This window comes from Stegodyphus dumicola, chromosome 10 (genome assembly GCF_044657685.1).
Source record: "Stegodyphus dumicola isolate Sdum_Otavi_A_Nest chromosome 10, ASM4465768v1".
Taxonomy (NCBI): Eukaryota; Metazoa; Arthropoda; class Arachnida; order Araneae; family Eresidae; genus Stegodyphus; species Stegodyphus dumicola.
The window spans coordinates 43435996-43457283 of record NC_140777.1 but is presented as its reverse complement, the minus strand read 5'-3'; the positions used below and the strand labels follow the sequence as shown (position 1 = coordinate 43457283).

The 21288-nt window shown below is 34.0% G+C and overlaps 1 protein-coding gene across 1 annotated transcript in view; it reads right to left on the bottom strand.

Moving 5' to 3' along the window:
• LOC118200683 (igLON family member 5-like) overlaps positions 1-21288 on the bottom strand; it is a 324052-nt gene that overhangs the window by 119591 nt on the left and 183173 nt on the right. The window lies entirely within an intron of this gene.

Genomic DNA, 21288 nt, shown 5'->3' with positions numbered 1-21288 from the left:
AATTACTCAATTGTATATATTGTAAAAAGCTAATTGTCTTCAGACATATACTGTTACTATACTGTTACTAAAAAAATGGACCTATTTCGTGCCTTTAGACTGTCTACTAGCTCTTGGACAGCGAAAATGCCTTTTTCCTTTCTTAAATTCTTAATCATTGCGACACGATAATTAGCCAGAAATTAATTAATTTCCATTCACTAGTATTTAAAAAAAAATCTTAACAGACGGTCTCTCTCAGATAAGAACTCCACAAAATACATCCCTCAAGAATTCCAAGTCCCACCCACTACCATAAATTACTTCACCCAAGTCTTACCGACTGATATTATTCAAAGCCCCTACTGCCGCTAAGAATTTTCGGACACCCTACACTTCTGAGTCAGACACGAAGAGAATACTTTGCCAACTCCCCCACTAGAAAGAATGTAAGTTACTTAATACCTTTCTGGCCTTTATATCTTCATGTACATTCACTGATCTTATTTATATTATTTTCTATATTATTTTTATATTATTTTTATGTTTTCTTTGATTTGTTTTTACAAAGTTTGCATTATTTATCTTTTTTATAATCTTCTATGTTTTTTTCAACTTTACTTTGATTTCGATTTCATAATGACAATTTCCAATGTTTAATTTCTACAAATAATATAGTACTCAAATACATAAAGATGATAGTGTCGGGGACGGTTACTCGAGTTTTACAGGATTTCTCTACAGTAATTGATTTTTACTCCAAATTGAATTGACTAAAATGCTTCATGAGAATAAGTTCTTTGAGTAGCAACTATTCGCGGAAATATTTGGCCTGACTAGAATTGCCGGTTTGGCTTTAACTTATAACTCGAGTAAAGACGAAACACTTTCATATTTACGTATTTTTATCAATTATTGTTCATTGAACGGGAGTTGGTTTGTTCCCCTTGAAAAGTCAACTAATTTCCGATCAATGACAATAATTACATGTTTAATTTTTCCTTTTACAATTGTAATATTATTCTTCGTAATGATTTAACTCCAGTCCCCGTTAAAACATTATTAACATTTTGCTTTCAAATTACTTCAAAACATCTTTCAAAATATAACTTACCAGTATGGATGCACACTTTTAAAATAATTCTACTTTAATTAAACTTAGGAGATAATATAATCAATTAATCAATACTGTTTAGGAAATAAATTATTATTAACTAACTTTGCAGCAATTGCGCAAGTAATAATAACTTGTATTCGCACTAAATGGATTTAAGTTCATACAATATAGTATATATATATATATACAGTATATGCATATGTATACATTATATGTATATATGTACAGTATATTAATAAACTTAAAGCATCTAAATTAATTAGTAAATTGGAAATAAAGAAAGGCAGTTTCTCTATAATGTAATAATTGCAATCGTGTATAAGAGGTTTAACACAGTATTAAAACTAATCCAATTAAAGAGAGAATTCATAGTAAAACAATCTCGAAAAATAAAAATACGGAAGGGAAAGTACAAATAAAAACTCCAGTTCAGAACTCATCAGGGAAAAATGAATTAAAGCTTCGTAAACGACGACTAATATATTTCAAAAATATGTTTCGTTCTCCTGGTCTATTTAAAATCAAAAACCGTAAAAAGATTTCATCAAATTTTTATTAAAGACTAAAATTCATATAAAACCGAAAACTCGAATGTCAAATGTACCAGAATTCTTCCTTGAAAGATAGTTCAGCCTTGCTTTTATTCCAATTTAATAATTAATTTAGATGCTTTAAATTTGTTCTATTTCAATCCTTCAGCTATAGCGCAGGACGGGTTTAAAAATTATTCTAATTTTTTTAATTCGAATTTTAGCCTATAATATACAATATATACATATATATGTATATATGTCAGTTTTGTATGTCCTAAAATTACAATTTGATTTTTGTGTGCAAATTTCAGTTTAAAATCTGAAGCAATTTTACGCTGATCAGTTACATTAGGCAATTTTTAGAATAAGTCTTCCTAAAATTAAAGGAATAGAACATAAAGTCCCATACTTAAATAAAGTTACCCTAAAATGGCAGATTCAAATGGTGAAACGGTAATATTTTATGATATTATTTCATCGTAAATTAACACCTTATGATCATCTTGAGCAATTATTTAAAAACAAGAAAACGCATTATTTCACTGTATAAGCTTAAATTCTGTTTCACTTTATCTAAGGTGTAATCTAAAATTGTACACTGCTGGGTGAATAATCGTCCCATCTTTACCTCTGAATTTTAAAACACATTAATTAAATTTATTTAGTTAATTTATTAAATTTATTAAAACAACGCCATAAAAACTGCGATATTTATTTTACTATGATATTACAAAACTAAAATGTCAATAATCATAACTCCTGCTTCTTGCGGGTGGACGCAGATCAACGATTCACATTAGTTATGAGTCACAATTGAAATTTAAAATCTAACCAACTGGCTCTACTAAGTTTCCATGTTAGTTAATATAGTTAGCATATTATTTTATCTGTAAGCGAATTAGTTTGAATTAGTTAAAGTGTAAACAAGTGCAGCCTTTTTGAGTAGAGAGCGACCTTTTGGTAACATACGCTGACAGTCAGGCTTCTTCGCTTCCGTGCTGGTTGAATTTAATTTATCGTCTTCAGTCAGTTGCTTTCGCTTCGGGAACACCTACACTGCTGAACCGTTTAATATGGATCATTTTAGTTTAATATGGTTTAGTATGGTGTATTTTGGATGTAGTTTGGATTTGAACGCATGTTCTGAATTACGCACAATCAACGGTGTTTTGTTTATAATTCTCAATACGTGTAATCGTCAAGTCCATGTGTTAATAAATAGCTTTTATTTCAAATATTCACCTATGTTGAGATAACACCTCAAAGCGCTAATGATAAAAAAAATAATTAACCATTCAAAGAGGATTCCTTCTAAATGTTTCATAAATTTACATGAACATAGACATGAAACTGACTCCACCTTTTCAGTGTTTAAAGTACAAGTATAACCAATTCATAAGCGTTTTGTAAACGTTAATATGTAATTACATTGCTTTACATCATATTAGCTAGAATGAATAAAAGCACATAAATGAACTGGACAACATAGCATTTAACACGCAAATATATTTAATCATTAAAAGATGCGCGACATGACGAGTAAAAAAGGAGTTTAGGAATGATTTACATACATCAATTGCATGACGATGAAAGTGAATCAGATGCTTGTTTTTATTTTCTTTATTTAATGTTTGACGAATTGACTTGCATGTCACATTCAAACAATGAGCTAAACGCGCAGCCAAATTGCAGTTTCAAATCTACTCGAAGTAAAATACACTTAACGGAGCATACGCAATTTCTAACGTCTACCATAATTACATGCAACCGCAGATAACCCCGACTGCAAAGGAATACATAGTATTTATATAAAATACATAAACAAAGTTTAATTGGTAAAAATTAGCAACGTAAGACATAAAAACATTAAAAAGTAATAATAAATATTCTTCAGCATTACATTTTAGATTCCACTTATATTTATCGTTTGTTACGAGGGATTCTGAAACAGGCTAATTCTTATGCAAGATGGATAAGTAACTATACTGCATAGCATATTGAAGAAAGACATACTAAATTAACTATACTGCATAACAGCATAAACATTATCAAGGAACGGCTTAGTGATAAAACTACACTATCTGTGATTGTGCTGCATAAGCAGTGGTGCAACTAAATCGAATCACTTATGCTTTAATTGAATTAACGGTCTATGAATGTAGACGGTATTGGGTAAAGACAATTTCTTCTGTTTCCCAATCTTTCTTTTATTTCACTACATTTACTACTTTTCTTATACTTACTATTTTCCTGAATTTATTAATCTTCTTATATTCACTATTTTACTTATATTTCACTATTCTTCTTATATTTCTGTTCTTATATTTCACTATTTTTTAGATTGTTTTCTCTATTTTAAGATGATTTACACAATTTTTATTGTATCCTTTATTATTAACCTTTCGTTTTTATAATTTTATTGTTAAACATCACTTTCTTCTCACTTACGCAACATAAAACGCCTTATATGTTGTTACGAATTTTGCATTTAGATAGCTAATGTTAGAAGAATTATAATTAAACTTGTTTTAGTTTCCCGTGCAATGCAGCACGAGACATATTTTAGGAGAAAGCTGCTCCAGAAAAGTAAAACTACAGGAGCACGTGCATTTAACATTTAATAAATAGATACTTCGTAATTTATATTTAAACTAAATAAATATAATTGATTACTATGTTAGCTATAACCGTAATTCTACTCTTTTGCTTTCCAGAAATCTCGAGAGGCAAAGAAATTACTAGAACTCTCTCGCGACCTCTTGAAAGCTTTAGAAAGCAGGAGAAAAATATCTCTGCTCAGTAGTGTTTGCTTAGTTAGCTTCTATTGTTATTGTTTAGAAGTTCAGCGAGAGATCGGATTAGCTTTGTCTTTGCATTGCAATGTATTCTAATGTTTTTTTAGTAGTTTAGAGGACAACGACTGATTATATTGCGTGATATTGTACGAATATCTCTGAGGAAAATTCCAACGTTTTGTTATATTTCTTGTGATAAGATTCATTTTATTAACCTTTTTATCGGACTCGCGCATTCAGTCTATTACGAACCCGTACGCATGCAATACCTTTTGGTGTCAGAAGTGGGAATGAATGTTAATAATAAGATGGCACCATCTGCTGCATTTAAAGGAGAGATGAAAGGTTCCGTTAAAGTGGATATGAAAGCTGTTAATAAGAGATGAAAACTTGTAAATAATATGTTAATGTTGAGATTAAAGCTCGTTAAGAATCTGTTAAAGACAATATGGGAAATGAAAAGAGAAATTGCCTGCAAAATAGAAAACAAATTCACGATATGGGAGGCAGAATTGACGCTATTGAAAATAAAGTTGGACACATTGAATAAAGAGTTTCTTCTGTAAAAGAACAAATAGAAGAGATATTTTATGTCGTGGAAAAAACTAATGACAAGGTTACTGCAGTCGCCAAAGAATTTGATACCTTGAAGAAATCCGTAGCTACGGCAGAGAGCAATAGTTTTGTTCTTAAATTTTTACGCATACCTGCTCGTCCCTCTCTGAAATTATCCACGTATGATGGCAAGACCTGCTCGAAATTATATAAGACACAATTTTCTACAGTCGCGGAAGCGAATGTATGGGATCCCCAAACTAAAGCCAATCATTTCGCCGCTTCCCTGAGAGTAGATGCAGAGGATATCCTTCAGACTCTTCTCGAAAACACAAGGCTAGATTTCGAAGCTCTGTCCTGCGCGTTGGAGCTGCGCTTTGGGGAGAAGTGTTTAAATGCCTACAGCACACTTCATTTAAAATCCCATCAACAGGAGCCCATGAAAACTCTTCTGGAACTTGCCAAATATGTTGAAAGGCTGTCTCATCTCGCCTTTTCATAATGCGAGAAAGAAACAAGGGAAATTCTGTCCTTGCAGTACTTCATCGACGGCATCCGGGATTCTGAAATACAGATGGCTTTACGAATGGTAGATGTCAAGGATTTAAAAAGCGTTCTAGTGTTCGCCATGAAATTCCAGGCAGCCGAGTAAGAAACTCATGCAGATCGCCAACCAGTCAGAGCCGTGCAAGTCCATGAGCCAGTGGATCAAGTAATGTCACGTTTAGACGATTTATCCAGACAAGCCAATGCTTTGATACGGAATAGACGTGAGAACAAACTAGCTCTAACGCGTTGGAAATATGGTACTGAAGGCCGCATGCAACGGAACTGCAGAACATCCCAGGGTAAGAAAAATAAAACAGGTGATTTAACCAGACAAGTCAGTGCCTTGAGACGGAATAGAAAGGACAAGAAACAAATCCTAAAGTGCTGGAACTGCTGTGGTGCAGGCTACATACTGTGGAACTGCAGAACTCCCGAAAGAAGGGAAAGTAAGACCATTTCCCAGCAACGACGTACGAAACAAATTAGTGGCCATCTCGTGGAGGGACTGTGATCAATAATGAAAAACCCGATTTTAAAGTGCTCAAGATTTCTGCAGCTAGTGGCAACAGTAATGAATATTTATTCGTCAATGGTCATATGGATGGAGTCCTTTGCAGTATGAACATTGACACAGTAGCCAATGTTACCATCATTTGGAAAGATTCAGCTCAACAATTTAAAGATAAACTCAATTGGACGCCATCCTGTTAAACACTCCCGACTGCGTCTGGAGATAAAATCGACATAGATGGGACGTTTGTAGATGGGACGACATAGATGGGACATAGATGACATAGATCGACATAGATGAGACGACATAGATGGGACGTTTGTAGACATAGATCATGTTTGAAAATGTCGCCTATTATCACACAACCTATGTGGCAGATATTACAGATCCCTTTATACTCGCATTGGACTTTCTAAGGAAGTACAATTTTTCTTTGGACTTTAAAAATAACGAACTGCATTCAGCCTCTGAGAACATAACTATCCATCACCAGAAGGGATCCTCACCTGGAAACGCCGACGCTTTGTCTGGAAGATCCTGGCCAGAAAGCTGCCGATATTGTTTTAGAGTCGAAGCGAAATAACAACTGCTTAAGCCGGTCTCACGACAAATTACAATATCAACATCAGCTGATCGAGACCCGTGGAGTGGCAGAGAAGTCAGGAGTGACCACCCGGGACACGGTGATATCACAACCATAACTGATTTAATGGAGTCCTCAAATAAAAAACTACCTGGCAGGACATTTCGATCTATTAGTCCGACGACATACTATACTGGGCTCTCTGGGATTCACACCACATTCGAAACGGCGTCTTATAACGAAAATACAAATTGGTTGATGGGAAGGTTTTCTGATGGCAACTCATACATCCTAGATCCCGACGTTCTTAAAGAACTACATAGCAGTCCTACAGGAGGCTGCTTCGGAATGTTGAAGACCTTACACAGAGTTCTTCAGTGCTTATACTGGAATAATGCAAAGGATGACGTGCAAAAGTCGTGTCGATCTCGCGATGCCTGTGCGAGTCGGAAAGGGCCGAAGATACGCAGTCGAAGTACGCTACAACGTTACGTGTAAGAGAACAGTTGGAACGTATCGCCTTTGACAATCCTGGGACCTCTGCCACGAATTGCTGATGGCAACAAATGCATTCTCGATGTCATTGATTACTTCATCAAGTGGCCTGGAATGTATCCTATTCGTGACCAAGGGACTGCCACCGTAGCAGAGGAAATGATACAGCATTTGATTAGCAGGTTCGGAGTGTCTCTTCAGTTACATTCCGATTAAGGGAGAAATGTTGCATCGGCTATAATCAAAGAACTCTGCAAGCTACTTGGCATTGACAAAACCTAAACGATGCCTTTACATCCCCAGTCAGACGGCATGGTAGAGAGGTTTAATCGAACCATGCTTAATAACCTCTGTTAGTGGTTTCAGGAAACCAACAGAAGTATCACAAGGAATTACCTCTCTTTCTGCTGGCTTAACGCAGTGCTGGAGACTACCGGCTATTCCCCATCTCAGATACACTTCGGTCGTGACCTTCGTCTGTCTTGTGATCTCTTGTTTGATCCCATGAGGATCCATCCAAGATCTCCAGGCTCGGTTTGAAGTGATGCACAATTTTGCAAAAGAGCGAATCCACTTGGCGACGGAGAAGATAAAGAACCGATACAACACCAGAGCCACTGGACATCGATTCAACAAAGGACACGAGGAGTGGTTGTGGTTGTGCTCGACGGAAAGCAATCTGTCCCTAAACTACAAACACCTTGGGATGTTCCATATAGAGACCTAAACAGGCTGAACGACGTCGTAATTGGGATCCGTAAGTCATCGACTTCTAAGCCCCAAGTGGTTCATTACGAAAGGCTAGGTCCTTCTGTGGCCATAGTACGTAGTGTATATAATTTAAATAATATAAGTCCATGGTCATTTTTGTTTCTACATTTGTAAATTTGAGCACTCATTTATTTATTTAGTATTTGATTTGTTTTAAGTTACTTTTTGCAACTATTGTTTATGTTGTTTGTTACTGTAATGTAATCTGTATTATTGAATTGATGCTTTAGTTGTAAGCATGGCTTACTATCTTGGGACTGTACTGCCCGGGACGTCCAGTCCTTGGAAAAGGGGCAGTGTTAAGAATTTTGTGTTTAGTTAGATTTTAAGGTTTTTCTCCCGCCTTCTTGACATGCCTTCGTGGTGTGGTGGTCTGCACGCTGGGCGCGTATTCCAGTGGTTCGCGGTTCGATTCCCGGCGAAGGCGTTGCAATATTTTCATTTCTCCCGCTTCCAAAAAGTACCTAATGCTTTACTAGGTATTTATAGTACAATTGTAATTAAAATTGTTTATTTCCCTGTGAAATGCAGCACGAGACATATTTTAGGAGAAAGCTACTCCGGAAAAATACAAATACAGGAGAGCGTGCATTTAAGTATATATCTCGTAATTTATACTTAAACTGAATAAATGTAATTGACTACTGTGTTAGTTGTAACCATAATTCTACTCTTTGGCTTTCCAAAAATTTCGAGAAGCAAAGAAATTACTAGAACTCTCTTGCTACCGACTGAATGCTTAAAAAAAGCCGGAGAGAAATATCTCGGCTCAGTAGTTGCTGTCTAGTTAGCTTCTCTTGTTATTGTTTAAGGTTCAGCGAGAGAAGGGATTAGCTTTCTCTTTGTATTGCGTTGTATTCTAACTTTTTTTAGAAGTTTAAAGGATAACTACGGATATATTGTGTGACATTGCGATATTGTACGAATTCCTCTGAGGAAAATTCCAGCATTTTGTTATATTTCTTGCGATAAGAATAAATTTGATTACCTTTTTATCGGACTTGTTCATTCAGTCGATTCCGAGCCCATCGCACGCAACAATAGTATATATGCTATATTATATCTTTAAAAACAATGTATGGCAATAAGAATTGCTAATAACATCCTTATATTTCAAATGTGATTCGGACAATAATGTAATAAACAGGAGAAAAAGTGAGGACCGAAGTTAATAATGGCAATAATTCCATTATCTTTTACAATATTTTATTCCATTTATTCTGTATTTTTAATGAGAATAACTAAGGTATCACATTAGCTGCGAGGTGGTAAAATTAGTTTACAATCCCTGTAGAATTGTATTATACAATTACATTGTTAATTTTACCCCATAATATCTAAACATCGTCTTAAAGTTACTAAAGGCTATGTGTCAAGATTTCATTTAATTAAAAATGGAAAAACGCTGCGCGTCATTTACAGCAAAAAAGTCCCTAAGAATGCTTCAAGTATCTCTACGAAAATGTTGCAAAGTAAAGTAAGTATAGCAATGGGAACAAAATAAAACTGTTTAAAAATGCGCAATAGCCAGAAAGGGATAAGAAAGAGAAAAACAGCTAAGGGCTAAGACATCAAAGGGAAAATCCTCACATGGAATTCAGGAATAAAAAAAAATAATTCAAAAGTAAAGGGATAAAATGACAAAAGCCAGGCCTGCATCAAGAGGGTTTAAGCCGGTGAAATATATTGAAGTTTAAAGGAATAGTATCTGTTTAAAAGAATAGGGAAAGGACATTTTAAGCGAAAGGGAAAATATTTCTGAGTTAAGAAGATATTACAAATTTAGCAACTTATAAGCAGCGTTAACCGGAAATTGAAAAGCGAGAAATTCCTACTTCTAGGTGCTTTCTCCTTTTTCCGACGCTCTTCAATGCATATGTGTATATATGTGAAATCATACATGAAAGTATGCTGGTGTGTAAATCTCTTTTATTTCAAAGGATGTAGCAAATTAAACAGTACAAGGAATATGCAAAGGCATGGCAGCAAAATGCCGGAAATAAGCTTTATTTTCCAGTGTCGAAACATATACAGAAAATTAAAACGTTCCATTCTTTCCTTTTCAAAAGGAATAATTACTTTGCATAACGAATGAAATCTATAAATTTTAAAGCATTCTGTTGTGGAGAACCATGCAATCTGAAAAACCAGAAAAACATGATACCAAGGGCGGAAAATAAAAAGCAAGCAACGAAAACCGTATTTGAAGGTAAAACATGGATTGAATTGAGAAAGGACTATTAACTGGAAATACGTTTCATAAATAAGTAGGGGATGACAAATTTATAAACGTATGTTATCAGGATATGAAATTATTAATCATTATCAATCTCATGGATCTCACAGCCTTGATCTCACGGATGTTACGAGAGAAAAAGAGGTTCATGATATCACGCAGTAAAGAATGAAAACGATCTGACGTCATCTGACTTCTTCGCTTTCAGTAGGCTGACAAATCTGTTTGACAAATGTAGGACAGAAAAATAGCTATTCAGATCAACGTGGATTCCACATAATAGCAAGGTAGTTGCTGTAATGCAGAAAATTATATTTAATGAAAAATTGCCGACAAGTAGAAACCGTGCTTCCTTCAAGTTTTTAAAAATTTAGCAATGCAATGCCCAACATATCAAACGCGCTTGTTACATTTAAACTCACTGAATATAGACTTAAATACAGACAAGTGGTTCGTAGAGTCAGTTTCAAAACTGAAACACATTTGTCAAGCAGCGCATTTAACATATATATCATCTAGCTGAAGGCGAAGCAGTAGTGTTAAACTTACTACTTCGAAACTTACTACCTCTTCTCTCTGTGTGATGTCAGGGACCCTTTTCTCCATTCCATAACATTGAATAATGTGAAAGTTATATTTCAAACTGAACGGTTACGCTATTCACATTCCATCCTCGCAGAAGAATCGCTTCCGCCATCCTCATCTTTTCATTTTACCAATCGAACCATTCTAATTTCCTCCAACTGTAAGCACAATGTAAACATGGCCACGAATCAATCAAAATAGGAATATTCATATAATGATGGAATAGTCAACTCTCACTAATATTTCGTTGAGAAATTTCATATATACCTTCTTGCTTAGCACTTAATGAAACAAATACAAATCAACCAGTAATAGATTTTCCTTATCTAACATTATTCAATACAATAAAATTAAATTGTTTGATGAAAGAAGAGATTTTAAATTTACTGCTGTTAAACTAATTAATTGGCACACCAACTTACTATAAGCAATAGTTTTATTAACAAAAAATAAAACAATTTAATGTTAATATTTAATAAAAAAATAATCAGTCAAATTAATATAATCAAAAATATTTTCACAGACGTTTACTGGTTAAAAGATAAACTAATTTTCTGACACAAGTTCTTACAGATAATAAAATTCCTTCCCATTTCGTTATTTATTCGCTTAATAAAGAAGGCACTAACTTTCAAATTTAATATTTAAACTAATAAGTTATGATGGATTTATCTTAAGCCCTCTACACAGGATGAATTCTGATGTTTTATTAGGTTTGATGATTTGCATATACTGCATTTAATTGTAAACTACTTTACTGGAGATAGCTCTGGCCATGTTCCTTTTATTAACAGAAAGCCGTTTAATTCCTAAAGGCAAATACCGTTGATTCTGGGTGAAGACTTTGACTGTTACTCTTACCATTTTCTCTATTTCCTTGACTTTCAGCCCCTAAATATTAATTTTTCCTTTCCTAATTTATTTGTTTAAATCCAAACAATTATTTACATAATGGCCAAAAGAGAGATTAAATGTTCATTCATCAACCTCATGCTTAATATTTAGATTGTCTTAATCTACAGCCAATCAGTGAGCTTCATTCGAATTCCTTTCTCGTCAATCCTATCTACGTATAGAGTTTTATCACTCTCTCCCGCCTCTGTTAATAGTGAAACTAAGCGTCTTTTTAGGGTTTCTTCCAACGAATATCCTCTTACATTTAAAACTTCACAAAAGCAGCAGTGGAATTTAAACTTTAAGTTAGGATTAAAACTATATATTTTTGGCCTATATTTCTGTGTATGCGTGTAATTAAGACATTATATTTTTATAACACACTACCTGACATATAAAATGCAGCACCAAGAAGGAGTGACCAGAAAGTGATGAAACTCGGATTTGACCTTTATATCGAAATTATATGCATAATACAGATCGAGAACAGGACCGGTTCAGTAGATTGTAGGGCCACCTTGGACGGCGACACACGATACAAAACATCTAGGTACAGAGTCAGTGAGACTAAGAATAGTGTCCTGAGGGAATTGCTCTATATTACCTGTGAACCATTTACCACAGTTCACCTTCTGAACGCGGCAATTTCAGAGTCTGCAAATGACGTCCAGTTACATCCTAAACGTATTCGATTCGTGAGACATTGAGAGAGAACTGTGCCCAGGGAGGTATCTGTATACCTTGCACAGCACGTTAGCTGATGCGAGCAGTGTGTAGTTTGGCATTATCCTGCAAATAAAGGGAATTGAACTCTGTATGAAAGTAGGAAGTGTCACCAGCAGCAGTACATCATTCGTTGGGCCGTCATAGTGCTCTGAATACGAACTAAAGGTGACTTGGAATCGTATTTCATGCCCCAAACCATGATGCCACGTTGTCCCGCGGTGTCATAATTCCCACGTTGTTCACGTTGTCCCGCGGTAGGGCGTTTGTTAATTGCAGCCGGGTTGGACCTGTCTCCAAATTGACGCCATACTAGTACGCGGCGACTAACATTGGAGAAACAGAACCTGACTCATCTGAGAACACGACCTTGTGCCATTTCGTTGTCCGCATCGCTTAAGCCCGGCACCATTGTAGCATTCGCTTCTGTGATGCAGAATCAAATGCAACCTTAAAACGGACGCCGCGAGTGCAGACCGCTTTCCTCCAATCGACGGCAAATGGTTCTGGTCGATAGGTAAAGGTAAAAGTATGGGGGACACCAGCGATGTACCATAGGTCAACTGGTAATGCCTTCCCATACTAACTCTTTGAGAGAGAAAAAAAGGGGGGTAATTGCAAGTTTTATAAGAATTTGCATAGACTGAAGCTTTTCAAAAGTTCTAAAGTTTGCCTATTACGGTACATCGTGGAATTCCACAGTACGCCCCGCATCCAGTATTTATTAAAAATAATGGTGTAGGGCGTAAGTAGATTACAAAATAGTAGGAATACAATTTGAGATTCACAAGATAAATTGAACATCTGATTTGGTGCAACAAAAATAGGAGATAAACATAATTAATAAACAAATAAACATAATGAGATAATTATAATTAGTACTGGCAAAACAATGTTAAATGAATTGTTATAATAATGCTAAAGAGGTAGGTGTCCATGGGTTATTTCAGATATATTGGTTTATTGCAGTTTATAAAGTTCACGAGCGGATCCATTTTGTCCACAATCACAGCATGTAAAAGTTCACTAAGTTTAAACTGTATGTGGACTTACACCTGACAGAGATCTAGGCCGTAGGAAGAGAGTCGTTGCATAATTTTCTGAAACTTTGGTATTGATATTATCTTTAATTAAAAACCTTTGGAATGCCAGGAGGTCAATTCTTGGGGATTTTATGTGAATATCCTCAGCTGGGGCATGAGAAAACGTAGTGATCAGAAGTTCCCTGTTCCCCACATATACAGATATCAGAATTTGCCAAATTTCTGGTTCTGATCGATATGAGGACATCCAGGGTGTATTGAGCATACTGCATTATGGAGGTAGACGCAGCTTGTGGGTCCGCTACCGCTTGTCGTCAGATGCGGCGATCATGTGTTGATGTCACTCTGGCTGCACCGGAACCCCTCGAACTTGCCACATTTCCTTGTTGCAGCCATCGTCGCCACATCCGATGTACTGTTGACGCATCCAGTATGTGTCAACGCAGATTTGCCATATGGACCACTTTACACTTCTCAGTCCAATTATCACGCTCCTCTTAAAATAATCTGTCTGCTAGAAATGCCTCCGTTGACGACGGCCTGGCATTCTGTGCTATTACACGTGTCCTCCGACACAAGAATGATCTTTCTGCAATGATTTCCCTAGCAGAAATAATGGCACGAAAATTGAGCATTGTGCAAGTTTCTTCCTTTATATATTCTTCAATGTGCGCTGTAGAGCTGCGCATTTCACATCATGTATACAACTCTGAAATTTGCATGATTTTCGGGCCACTCCTTCTTGGTGATGTATTTTCAATGTCGGATATAAAAGTTTAAATTGTATAATACTCTTACATTGGTTTTTTTTAAACTTTGATATATCTAAATATCCCATCAGTTTTTATAACAATCTTTTGATAAATATGTTCTTTGTTGATCGCGTAGGGAAATTACGTTCATGCTTAAAAATATTTAATTATTCATTGAAAAACTAATTTTATATATTAGTTTCTTCCGATTACTATGATTTATTCACACACACAAAGGAGACGAAACCCGACCATAACCACATTATTGCGGATTTTTGCGAGAGGGTTAATTCCCTTTGATAAGTTCAGCCCTCTTTCGGGAAATCAGCAGTAATTTATTACGTACGTACTCTAGATTTTTTTTATGTACGTACTACTCTTTTTCGTTTTTAAAATGCACTAATTTAATGCATATCATTACAAATTTTTAACTTTTTTAAAGTTTATTTCAAGTGTTTAATGTTTTTAGAGCAGTCCTCTTAAATATTAACATCCGTAATTTCAACTTGCAATAGCTTTGCATTTCCTTGAGGTAGTTATAAATATAAAATTAATAATTAAATTTACATATATATATATATACATATTGAATGAATTAAAATTCATTGAAACCGAAAACACGTTTGTCTAATACTTGCGCGATAGCTGCAAAGTAAGATAATAATAATTTACTTATTAAAGAAATATTGATTATATCACCTCCTGATATAAAATTAATAGAATGTATCAAAATGAAGTAACCCAGAAGTAGAAAAATTAATTCCAAAAATTGTTTTTTGAAAAGAACTTGAATGTAAATCATGAAAAAATACTTTTTAAGGGGACTTGAATTTAATTCATGAAAAAGATTTTGATAGGTATTTGAATTTAAATCATGAATAACAAAAATAAACATTCGAACTTGGAAAAAGAAAATTAATAAACCAAATAATTATCATCATTGATCGGAAATTAGTTGACTTTTCAAGAGGAACAAACCAACTCCCGTTGAATGAACAATAATTAATAAATGCGAAGGTGTTTCGTCTTTTACTCAAGTAAGAATGAAGCTGCCAAACTGGAAAAATTTAGTTAGGCCAAAATTGTAAATCCGTTAAGTCATTAAATTTTAGGAAACTTGAGACATTAAAGCCAAATAAGAGTACCGAAGAACTCATTTTGAATGTAGCATTTCCGCTAAGATAAAAGAATTTTTGAAATTTTGAATAAATAGCCAAATTATGTAGTAAACATCACAAGATACTTGAGTAAATGTCCCCCGACACTCTCGCTTTTATGCATGTTAATTCAAGATTATTTTTATAGAAATAATAATCGTTACTAATCTTAACTGGAATAATGAAATAGAACTCAAAGCAATTGAAATAAGCATGAGAAACATAGGAAGCAGAAGAAACATAATACACTATGCTATCTTTGCAAAACAAATGAAACAAATAAGAAATAATGAAATTTATAATGTGAAATGTACATGGAATACAAAAGGCCAGAATATGAATTAATTAACTTACGTTCTTTCTAGTGGGATGTCGATAACCTGTTCTATTCTGTTTCTTACTCAGAAGGGGTGGTGTCGACCATACTATCTGAAATTCCGTACTTTGAATTATTACAGGCGGTTAACCTTTGAGAAGGTATTTTTGGTACGTGAGAGGGACTTGGTATATGTGAGGGAGGTTGAAATTTTGAATATACAAACTAGCGAATGGAAATTAATTAATTGCTGGCTCATTCTCGTGGCGGAACGAGGAATAAAAGAAGAAAAATAGTAATTTTCATTGCCAACAAGCTATTTGGCAGATTACAGAGTATGAAATAGGGTCATTGTTTTAGTAACAACATAAAAAATGTCTGAAAACAATGATAGTTTACATTAAAATACAATTTTGTAATTACACTATGTCAAATCCTCCAACTTATAGTCATCCAACTTATACTGCCTTTTCAGGTTTAGGAACAAATTTTCATATTCCTATCAGTTAAATGATTTAGAAACAAAATATAAAGCCCGCTCTTATAAGACAATTGTTAATAAATCTATTAGGTATTAGATTATTTTTGAGAATTTTAATAAGGAACACAATTTTGCTTTGTAGATCTATCGTATCTGTGCAAATATTTTTAATACGTTGTATTTGATTTAAGATAGCATTACTAGTAACGTTTTAGGAGATGGAGAAATAACTTTTTGGATACCGTTTTGGATAATTAATAACTTTTTTGGAGATGTAGAAAGTCCAATTTATTAATTTGTTAGTACTGAAATTGAAGTTTCTTGTTTTGTCAAAAAGTAAAAGTTTTTAGCTAATTATTTGAAGATCAAGATAGTCGATGATATTTTGCTAATGATTAGTTTTATTAAGTATAAGGCATTCTGCATAAATCTCGGAGTTTTCAATCTTATTAAAATTATTAAACGTAATAAGATCATCTATATATCTGTAAGTGTGCTTATAGTAATTTAATTCTTGTAGTAATTGAATTCTAGATAATATAATAAATATTTCTTTAGTAAATAAATTATTATTATCATATATATACATATGTATATATAGCAAACTTACCAGAAATAGCAGTCAATATATACACAGATTTTGTATATGTAAATAATGCTGTTACATTTGGCTAATTTCCTTTTTTTTTTTTTTTTTTTTTGTAATTTTACCCAAATAAATCTATTTTATGTAAGGTTAATTAAATGTGTGTGTGTGTGTATTTAATTATGGCAAAGCACACTAGGGCTATCTGCCTAAGAGGAGGGATGCCTTTCGTGGAGGACTTTCTAAGGGAAACTGGCTCGTATACACGTTACACATGGGGAAAACCACGAAAACACCCATGCAGCCAGCCCGTTCGCGGGATTCGAACCTCGGACCGAACTACCAGCGTTCAGCGACTTTACCGCTCGGCCGCTGGTGGGCCGGTTAATTAAATGAATTTCAGAATGTACTCTATCACGGCATTTTGTGTACTTATTTGCAAATTTTCTTATTTAATTATTTCTGTAGGCAGTTTTGCTATTTTGTGAATTTCTTTTGCATAAAATACAAGATTATATTTATTCTTTTTCAGCAATTAGAATTGTTTACTTTTTTATGTAAGAGAGGCGCCTCTGATCTTCAAAGGTATAAATAATGTGAAGTAATTAATTTCAGTGCCTCCGCTAATTTGAAACGGACAGAAACATCACGATTTTTCCAGAAAAGTGTGAGTCATTAAGAATTATTCCTTCTCCTTATAAAGTTTTGAGTCTTAAATCATACTACTACTTTTGCCTTTACATATTTTTGTGTGCTTTTATTTCTTCCAGATTACTATACCAATTCAAATCAAGTTGATGTAAAAGTTTTCTCTTACTCTTAATTGGAAATTTCTCATTTTTTTCTTAACTTTTTATCATACTTTGTTTGTTTCCTTTCAGTTTCACTCCGTTAGTGTTTAGTAAATAATTATGTTATGTGAGCTTAGCAGCAACTGCGCAGGATATTGTTTTGTAAATAATATTTACAATGTTTTCTCTTTTAATAATGCATATACATATATATATATATATATACAGGTATAGTTTCTTAAGATGCCCAAAGTAAAATAAAAATTCATTAAAATTATTCATGAATTTATTCGCCACAAAATACTGAAGAAAATTTCGCAAGTCGAAAGGAATGCTTAAACGTTTAAGATTTAAGTGAGCCATTAGAAATATTTTTAATAATTCTAAGAATATTTTGATTTTCTTGCCTGTAACTTAATCATCATTGGTATTCTTAACTGCTCCCATGGAAGAAACGCGAACTCTTGTATATATATATATATAAGAGAGAAAAATCCTTCAGTTTGAGTTTATGAAGGTTATATAAGAAATTCAGTTAAAAATGGGAGCAAATCTGCTGAAAAATGTGCTCAGCAGGGAATTAAAGAATAACAGTTGTTGAATTTTGGCATTGCTCCAGAATAGCTATCGGAAGCTCAGAAATTAAACTTTCATTTTGTGCTGCATGTGGAGAATTCCAGGGTAACTGAAGTGAAATAAACGAAATATTTGCAAGAAAAAAGAACCTTGAAAACTGATTTTATCTTAACCTATACGTTCAGTAGAAAATGATGGCATAAAAATTATTTGAATTATTTTCCAATGTGCCTAAGTGATTTATCATTACTCAGTGTAATGCGAGAGCAGATAATTGTTCGTTGTACTTTATTATCCAAATGTCGTTATATGCAGCCATCAAATATAAAATGTGTTTTAATTCGCAACTACGAAGTCAATATGCGATTTATAGATAATTTATTTCGAGCGTTTTTTGTACCCAAAATTGTCAACATTTTAATTTTTGCTTTTAGCTCAAAGCATTATGTAGGAGCAATCAGTTTTTCTTAATATAATATTTAATCCAAACAGAGAAATAATATGCTTTTAGATACATGAATGATTCCAGATATTTTATAAATAACGATTTCATATATAGCTTAAAAACGTTCATTTATTTCCTTATGCTCAGAAATACGGACGGTTTTTCTTCTAATACAAACTTCGACTTTGTGCTTATCAAGAGGCAAAAGGATGATTTTCCAGCTTTAGAAAACAATCCTGTGAATTTGTACATATTCATAGAAATTAGCTAAAGTCTTTCAGTTTTAGTGTCGTAAATTTATTTCTTTTAAGATAAAGTTCTAAACTTATTTCCTTTAGGCTTTATTTCTTTAAAATTTATTTATTTTATCTTGAGAAATAATTGGCTGATGAAATAGAAATGCTTTCGAAATCTGGTTTATTTTGATTCATGTAAATGTCATTAAAATACTGTTGTTAACTATTAATATAAAATTTAGAACTGACCTCTTGCAATATAAGAGAAATAGTACTAATTTGTAACGTTAAAAATAATATTCCCGTGCACTGCAGAGTCATTAGGTTATATCGATGCTGGAGCGTGAAAACTGTGCCATGCCCTCGACGCGTATTTGAGCGCCGGACAGCCCGAATAAGTGTCGAGTGTGCTTCCAGTTACACCATGAAGGTATATGAAAACCAGGTAGAAAATACATTATAGAGTCATTAGGTATTTTTTGAAGCAGGAGATGTGAAAAATATGATATGCCCTTCTCGGGAATCTCGAATACCCGTCGAGTATGGTTCTAATTACACTACGGAGGCATGCGGAAAGAAGGGAGAAAATGCCTTATATACGCCCCATTTCAAAGAGCGACGGGGAATTAGGGGAACCAGGCGCCAGATCCTGGTGATGAAGAATTATCCTCCATCAACTTTTAGTTCGTCCTCCACTTGTAGAGTCATTAGGTTGTTTGAAGCAGAAGATGTGAAAAATTTGCAACACCCTCGTGGGGGACTCAAATGCTGGTCCTCTCGAACACGCGTCGGCTATGTATCTAATTACACCACGAAAGAATGTGGAAAGAAGGGAGAAATACTTTATAACCTTATATACATCCCCTTTTAAAGGGCGACTGGAAACGGGGAGACCCAATCTCCAAATCATGGTGATGACGAATTATCGTCCGTCACCTTTTAGTTCGGGCCCCACTTGTAGAGTCCTTAGGATCTTTGACACAGAAGACATGAAAAGTACAATGCCCTCCCTGGGATGCGAACGCCGGACTTCAAGAATACGTGTGAGTGTGTTTCCCGTTAACCACGAACGCATGAGAGAGAAAATAACTTATAGCACAGTTACAACATTCTTTTGATTATCATGCCGATTGCATTATTCGGACATGAGCACTAGCTTGGATGGATAGAAATTCAGACAATCAGATATTCAAGTGCAGGGGCAGAGACTGTCTCAATAATGTTACAATGTTCAGCCAATTATGCATGAGACTCTAATACATAATTTAATGTACTATAATACATAATCAATGTTTATTTTTGCAATGATTATATATTAAAAAGCATATTATTGTACTGTGTTGTATTGAAATCTAATGTATTGTATTATATAATCAATGTAATGTACCTATATGAGCAATGCATTACTTTTTTTAGATGAAAACTAGACTGGACCACTCAAGCTGATATGAACCAATACCTATAGCAGATCATTGAATTAAGTTCAACGATTTAAGTAAAGTAAAATCCACCATTGGCTTCACTAATATTTCAGCATGTGGTAAATGTTCCTTTATACGTTGTATATAAAATAGCAAAATTATATTAAGAAAACTGAAAATATTTCAAATCATTTAAAAAATACCTTTAACACTATTTGAAAAAAATAATAACTCAGTTGTTAAATTTTTCCAGTTGCCCACGGGTCAAATTACAAATTGAATAACAAGCGCACTTTTATGCGAAATTGAACCCATAATCAAAGAAATTATTTCAATGAAATCAAAGAAAAAATTTAATCGAAATGTCATTTCAGGAGAGTCCGTTTTTTGCCAAAATACCTATATTAAAACAATGCTATATATAAATCTAGTACATATCGAAATTCGGGCTTTCGAAACATGAAAAACGCAAGTTGAATTTCGTCAATCGGGCCAGTAGAACGAGAGCTAAAGAACTGCACCCCCCCCTTTTTTTTTTTTTTTCGTAAAGTGCAATTTTGTAAAGCTTAAGAGCAAATAACAGTTGAAAAAAGGTTTCGTCCACATTTCGGTTGAAGCTACCCGACACAGCACGTTACCCATTGCACTACATGAGAACCATAGGAGGCAGGTCTTTAATTCCTGAAAACATTTAATGAATGTTTTGTCCAGTGAAAGATAGGAACCACATATGTACATGCATCGTGTCCACAAAAGTCATTACCTCTCCTTTATTTTCGTAATCGTTCGAAATAAACATCAACTGAAACGTGTTTTGATGATGTAATGGCTTTTTTAAATTTGAAGAAATCGGTTTTGTAAAAATTATTACCTTCTTTCACGTTCCTCGTTTTCCTGCACTCAAATTTAAGAAAATTTTTCACTCGTTATAAAACGTAAAATATGAATGTTTTACCCCCATATGACAAAAACTGGCCGAGATATTTCATTTCAAATAGAGATATTTCATTCGATGTTTGGCATCACATTCAATCTGCATTTTCTACTGTCTTTAACTTACAATTTTGTAACATTTGGTATGCTGAAGGAATTTTCATGCATGTATTATTTAAGTTTTTGGAGTCTGAAAATACGTTTCCTGTATTCTCATGAAGTTGT